This window comes from Babylonia areolata, chromosome 28 (genome assembly GCF_041734735.1).
Source record: "Babylonia areolata isolate BAREFJ2019XMU chromosome 28, ASM4173473v1, whole genome shotgun sequence".
NCBI classification, from domain to species: domain Eukaryota; kingdom Metazoa; phylum Mollusca; class Gastropoda; order Neogastropoda; family Buccinidae; genus Babylonia; species Babylonia areolata.
In genome coordinates this window covers 17,373,684-17,381,183 of record NC_134903.1, presented here as the reverse complement: position 1 = coordinate 17,381,183, position 7,500 = coordinate 17,373,684, and the positions used below count along the sequence as shown (strand labels likewise).

General features: G+C 44.2%; 1 pseudogene; it reads left to right on the top strand.

Moving 5' to 3' along the window:
- LOC143301998 (uncharacterized) overlaps positions 1-6,836 on the top strand; it is a 29,392-nt pseudogene extending 22,556 nt beyond the window's left edge.
- Positions 6,837-7,500: the final 664 nt, after the last annotated feature.

Here is a 7,500-nt window from a genome sequence, read left to right as displayed (position 1 = left end):
GCCCCGCCTTCCAGTGCTGAGTCCTAGACACAGTGGGTGTGAATTCACTGCCCCAATGGCCGAGAAAGGCTCGGCGACCTTTAACCCCTTGACTTGCAGAGGAGACAGAAACAAGAAGAAAGTGGTGTTTTAAGTCATACATCAGTATCCATAACATTTGATAAGTATTTTTTTGTTCGAATTTGACATGGTTTTAGACATAAAGATATGCATGCTGTTATTAGTAATTATGTATTATTTAAAACGATAAAGAACAATGTTTTTATTGGCCAAAAACTCAGAGATATAATAAACTAAGTAATCATGTATTATTTAAGCTGTAAAGAACAATATTTTTTTATCAGCTAAAAACTGAAAACATGCTCTGGATGTATACTACTCCAGATCAAAGGTGTGAATTTTCAACCTTCCAGAGTTATTTCCCTCCATCAGTCATCAGTGACGTCACTATGACCGTGTGTACTATGGGCATGGCAGGTAAGGGGTTAATCCTTGTCCTTTGTGAATGGTTTCAGATGACGATGGTGATGGCATGATCGACGAGGACTTGGCAATGCCACCACGCGGTAAGATGCAAAATGATGATGATGGGGATGACATAGATACTTACGTTGCGCTTCTCCTCTAAGTGCTTAACCCTTTGAGCCCTGAGTTCCTGAGCAATTTTAACCCTTCTGCCTGAGCTCCTGAGCCAAAATTTGCAAATAATTGGTATTAACAGACACGGGGTCATTTACACAACAGGCTGCCTATCTGGGTAGAGCCGACTGACAGCTGCCACTGGGCGCTCATCACTCGTTTTCTTGTGGCAAACAATTAGGTTTCAAGCACGCAAACATATACAATCACAGAGACATGTAACATTTTACGTGTATGACCGTTTGTTTTATTTACCCTGCCATGTAGGCAGACATATTCCGCTTTCGGGGGTGTACATACTGGGTATGTTGTTTCCATAACCTACCGAACTCTGACATGGATTACAGGATCTTTAACGTGCGTATTTGATCTTCTGCGTGCGTAGGGGGTTCAGGCACTAGCAGGGTCTGCACATATGCTGACCTGGGAGGTCTGAAAAATCCCAACCCTTTCCCCACCAGGCGCCGTTACCGAGATTCGACCCAGGACCCTCAGATTGAAAGTCCAATGCTTTAACCACTCGGTTATTGCTATAAGAAGACGTATGATTTATGATGATTGATAACGATGTGACTACACAAGCATGTGTCCCGTTGAAGGTTTGTGTGTGTGATGTATTTGTATTTGTATTTCTTTTTATCACAACAGATTTCTCTGTGTGAAATTCGGGCTGCTCTCCCCAGAGAGAGCGTGTCGCTACACTACAGCGCCACCCATTTTTTTGTATTTTTTCCTGCGTGCAGGTTTTTTTATTTGTTTTTCCTATCGAAGTGGATTTTTCTACAGAATTTTGCCAGGAACAACCCTTTTGTTGCCGTGGGTTCTTTTACGTGCGCTAAGCGCATGTTGCACACGGGACCTCGATTTATCGTCTCATCCAAATGACTACCGTCCAGACCACCACTCAAGGTCTAGTGGAGGGGGAGAAAATAATTTATCGGCGGCTGAGCCATGATTCGAACCAGCGCGCTCAGATTCTCTCGCTTCCCAGGCGGACGCGTTACCTCTAGGCCATCACTCCACACACATGTTGCCTTTAAAATCAGGATTAACGTCGAATCATGATCAAACTGTCTTGTTCCGTGGTGTTATGCTCATGTTCTTTTACATGTTACATCAGCAAACGTGTCTGACAATTTGTCTTTTATATGTTACCAAATATCCTCATTTTTTTGCTTCTTGATACAAATGGCTGTTGAGTAGCCTGTTGACGATACCTCTATGTTTGAATTATACTATGATGATTTATGCCTATCATCAAACTGTGATTCTTGTATGATTATGACTTATTATTGTTTTGTGTGTGATTTAGTCCAAGTTTGTTTTTTTTTGTTTGTTTGTTTGTTTTTTGTTTTTTTGTTTGTTTGTTTTTTGCTGCCCCATTCATCTGCACCATTTCAGTGGCATTACTCCCACGCCGCTCATTTAGATTCCCCCATACACTGCCACACCCGGGTTCGTCCGTCGCAGTTCCAGCGTCGGCAGTCCACAGGGAACCATCGATGTTAGGTCGCCAGGAGGCCACACACCAGAGGAGACCCTGCACTGCTGCTGAGTCACTTCGGTGGTGTTCAATGGTGCCTGTTCTGTTTTAACGTACTTAGGACACCACCTACTAAGCCCCCTACTAACGACAATAATGGCTTATTCGCGGAGCCAGACTGAGTGAGCGTCCCTCCCAGAGTGAAGACCGCCACCACGTCCCTCAAACAACAGCCCCCCATGAATCTGCCGACACTGACGACATTGACAGGACTCACCCCAAGCACGGAAGTGGAGGGGTATCGAAACTGAGGTCGCCATGACAAGGGCATGAAAGGCCACAGACTTTGAGACTATTTTGTTTATATTGATGATGATGAAGGAGGAGGAGGATGACGATGATGATGACGATGTTGCTATGGAGGTCCATTTTGATTTAGTCCAAGTTAACGTTTGATCAGTTCATGTCTTTGATGTACACATCTTGAATGGCGTGTTTATACCACAAATGTGGAGTGATGGCCCAGAGGTAACGCGTCCGCCTAGGAAGCGAGAGAATCTGAGCGCGCTGGTTCGAATCACGTCTCAGCCGCCGATATTTTCTCCCCCTCCACTAGACCTTGAGTGGTGGTCTGGACGCTAGTCATTCGGATGAAACGATAAACCGAGGTCCCGTGTGCAGCATGCACTTGGCGCACGTAAAAAAAATAAACCACGGCAACAAAAGGGTTGTTCCTGGCAAAATTCTGTAGAAAAATCCATTTCGATAAGAAAAACAAATAAAACTGCACGCAGGAAAAAAAAAAAAGAAAAAAAGGGGGGGGGGGGGTTGGCACTGTATTATAGCGACGCGCTCTCCCTGGGGACAGCAGCCCGAATTTCACACAGAGAAATCTGTTGTGATAAAAAGAAATACAAATACAAAGACAAATGTATAAATCTTTAAGACCCCTGACCAGCGTAACCCAACGTGCAGAAATTGAATCGACCGTGTCAACCGGGTGTAACTAAACTTGTACATCTATCTAGATCCAGAGAAAACGGCTATACGTTGCAGTGTGATTGCGGCGATAGTCACGTCTCCTTTACCGCGGACTTAAAAAGAATTCTTAATTGCCCTTATAGATTTTTTGAATGCCCAAGATACACCAGAATAATAATTATGATTTAAACAGCGGTCTCACTGCGAATATCGCAATCTATTTATCGCCCTTTAAAAAAGCATGTTTATATGTTATATTTTTGAACGTCAGTTAAGGAGCCACGATAGTGTAATGGATAAAACAGTTTCTTCTCATCCGAACACTCGGGGTTCGAATCTGCCGTTAGGACTTTTTTTTTCTTTTAACCAGAAACTTTAATAACAAATACAGAACACATTTTAACGATTAGATTTTTTTTTTTAAAGTGTATCACAAGTGAGTTTTGAAGGCCTTGCCTCTCTTGTTTACTGTGATTTTGTTCGTGTATCTGCAATCTGCAGTGCTGTGTTTATGGATACAGATCTTGTTTCCCACTTCTATGTCTTGTATAATGCACCAATGCATATATATGATATACATATTATATGTGTGTGTACGGTTTAATGTGAGGCGCCTTGAGCCTATGTATGTGGAGTTTGCGCCACATAAGTACAGCTTATTAGTAATAATAATCATAATGAAAGTATTCATATAGCGCTGAATCTTGTGCAGAGACAAATCCAAGCGCTTTCACTACCAGTCATTCACACGCATGCACAGCGCTAAAACTGAAGACAAGGAAGCAATATTAACCATTCTGCCACATTCCTCATACAAATCCTCGCGTTCAGCTGAGGCGACGGCTGCATGACGAACCCGGTAATCCTTTGTTCCAGTGGAGGGGAACTGGAACACCTGGTCTTCGTGGGGCAACTGCTCGGAGACCTGCGAGGCCATAGGGAACCAGACCAGAACCAGACTCTGCGACAACCCGGCACCTGCTAACGGCGGCATGGCTTGCGTCGGCAACGCCACGGAAATGATCGACTGTAACATGACTGCCGTCGACTGCTACTGTGAGTACGTGGGTGGATTTGGGGGCTAGAGGGAGGGGGGTAGGTGGGGGGGGGGGAGGGCAGGGGCATTGGGTGTGAGGGGTGGTGTGCGGGGAGAGGGGTAAGGGGAGTAGGGGGCTGTGAGAGGACCGGGTGGGGGGGAAGTGTGTTGTGAGGTGGGGGTGGGGATGGAGGGGGTAGAGGGGTAAGGTGATTTTTCAAGATTCGTTCCCTGATGTTGTATGTCAAACGTTCCCCTGGATCCAGGATTGATTCCCTGTATTTGTTGATACCAAACGTTCCATGATTCCCAGGATTTGTCGCCAGTCACTGTTGATAACAAACGTTCATCTGATTCCTAGGATTGATTCCCTGGTCTGATTGCGTGTAGCTATTGATACCAAACATTCCCTGGATATCCGGGAATGACCCCCTGTTGTTGATACCAAACATTTCCCTGATTCCCAGGATTTATTCCCCGTATTTGTTGATACTAAACGTTCCTCTTATTCCCAAGATTGATTCCCTGTATTTGTTGATACTAAACGTTCCTCTTATTCCCAGGATTGATTCCCTGTATTTGTTGATGCCAAACGTTCCCAAGATTCCCTGGACTGATTACCTGCAGCTATTGATACCAAACATTCCCTGGATTTCCGGGAACGGCTCCCTGTTAATGTTGTTGGTATCAAGCGTTCATCGGATCCCCACGAAAAATTCCTTGTAGCTGTTGATACCAAACGTTCCTCTAAATCCCACTGAAAGATTCCCTGTTGTTCTTGTACGCCAGTGGACGGGAACTGGACCGCGTGGACCTCGTGGGACAACTGCACGGGCACGTGCGGCACGGGAACCCAGCTCCGGGAACGTAACTGCACCAACCCCGTGCCCAAAGGGGGAGGCAACTATTGTCCCGGCGCCTCAAACGAGACCCAAAGCTGTGAGTTCTGTGTCCGGGGTGGGGGTGCTGGGGGGGGGAGTGTTTTGTATAATGCGTGTGGATGGGGTGGTGAGGGGGGTGTTGCTTTTATGTGGGTGTGTGGGGAGAGCTAGGGGGTTTTCTATGTATGTATTTATGTGGTGAACGTGTGTGTATGTGTGTGTGTGTCTGTCTGTCTCTCTGTCTGTCTGTCTGTCTGTATGTGTCGTGTATGTGTGTGTCTGTCTCACCGTTTTCATCATCACCATTCACCGCCATTACCAACACAATCACGACCACCACCATCATCCCCTCCATCGCACCATGTCACCATTATCATCAACATAGTCAACTAAACCTCCACTATCAGCACTGCCGCCACCACCACCATCATCACCACCACCACCACCACGATCACCATCATCATCTTCTTCATCATCACCACGATCACCATCATTATCTTCATCATCATCATCATCACCACCACCACGATCACCACCATCATCTTAAAAAAACTCATCTTTTTAACCCTTTCACCGCCAAGCTTTCATTTATGCACAGGCGTGGTAGAGGACCCATGTCACTGAAAGGTGACCATTCATTGGTCTGTTATCTATTAACCTATGAACCTACTGCTCTTAATGCTCGGTTGTAGGATAGACCTTTTTTTTTTTTTAATACATCGCAGGGGAAATCCCCAGCTATAATTAGCCACTGTCTTCTCTGTGTTTATACCACAAGGGAATTTTGTACTATAAATTGACTAGCGGTGAAAGGGTTAAAACCTATCTATAAGCACTCTCAGCTTCCTTCTTCTCCAACACCATCCATGTCAGCTCACTTTGGAGAGGGAGAGCGGGGGAGGGGGTCGGGTGAGGGGGTTAGGGGAGGGGGGTTGAGAAAGAGTGGCCATGAATGATTCATGTAATTTGTAACTTTTTTCTATCATGTAAAGTGGCCTGAGCTCTTAGAGAGAAAAAAAGGGCGCAATATGAATGCTCGTTATTATTATCAGTAGTAGTAGTAGTAGTAGTTGTTGTTGTTGTTGTTGTATCATTATTGTCATCATTATCATCATTATCATTGTTGTTGTTCTTCTTCTTCCTCCTCCTCCACCTTTTATTCTTGTTTTTTTTTTCTTGTTCTTGTTCTTGTTCTTGTTCTTCTTGTTCTTCTTGTTCTTCTTCTTCTTCTTCTTCTTCTTATTATTATTATTATTATTATTATTATTATCATTGTTGTTGTTGTTGTTATCATTATGATGATGATGATGATGATGATGATAATGATGATGATTATTATTATTATTATTATCATCATCATCATCATCAACATTATTATTATTATTATTATTATCATCATCATCATCCATTATCATAACCATCATTATAATCACGTACACACCAATTATAATATGATTCATATGGAGGGGGAAAAAAAATTCACCGCCCACCCCCACGCCCACACCCATCCACAGGTACCCTCGCCCTGGCCTGTTCCTCCAGTGATGACATCGTTGCCATAGCAGCGGGAGGCACCGTGGGAGGCCTGGTTGCCTTAGCCGCCCTGGCTGCCTGCTGTTGTCTGCTCTTCCCCATCGCCAGGAAGAAGATCTTCGACGATGACGACGAGGAAGAGGAGGAGGAGCTTCCTGAGGATTTGGAGATGGAGGGAGGAGGGGCCGCCACTGCCCGGAACGTGGGTATCGGCGGTCTGAACGGCCCTATGGGGGGCTCTGGTATGGCCCCTGTGGGCACCAACCGCGTCTATCCTGCTTAATTGATTAGCCCCGCCTGCAGGAAACCCTTCCGCGAAGTCCCTGCCCTGTCACGCGCGCGATGTGATGTGGTGGTGGTGAAGATGACTTTAGCTGGTCTTTCCGTTCCGGTTTGGGTTTCAGTGACTTGATAAGAGAAGAGAAGAAAGACAGTCACAATAAGATAAGAAGAATTACGTTATCTCATAAAGAGGAATAAGAGGATAAGATTGGATCAGATGAGATGAATTACGTTATCTCATAAAGAGAGATAAGAGGATGAAATGGGATCAGATAAGAATAACTTCATTATCTCATAAAGAAAAAAAGAGGATAAGCTGTGATCAGATAAGATAAGAATAACTTCGTTATCTCATAAAGAGAAATAAGAGGATAAGCTGTGATCAGATAAGATAAGAATAACTTCGTTATCCCATAAAAAGAAATAAGAGGATAAGATTGGATCAGATAAGATGAATTACGTTGTCTCATAAAGTGAAATAAGAGGATAAGAATGGATCAGATAAGATAAGAACTTCATCATCTCATAAAGAAAAACAAAGCCAGGCCACAGCTTTTTTTTTTTTTTTTTTTTTTTTTGTAACCCCTGGTAAAGCACAGCCCGGTCTATGATATGTCATTTTTTAAAGACCCTTGGTTCTTGGAGTCAGTGGAAAGCTACTGGTT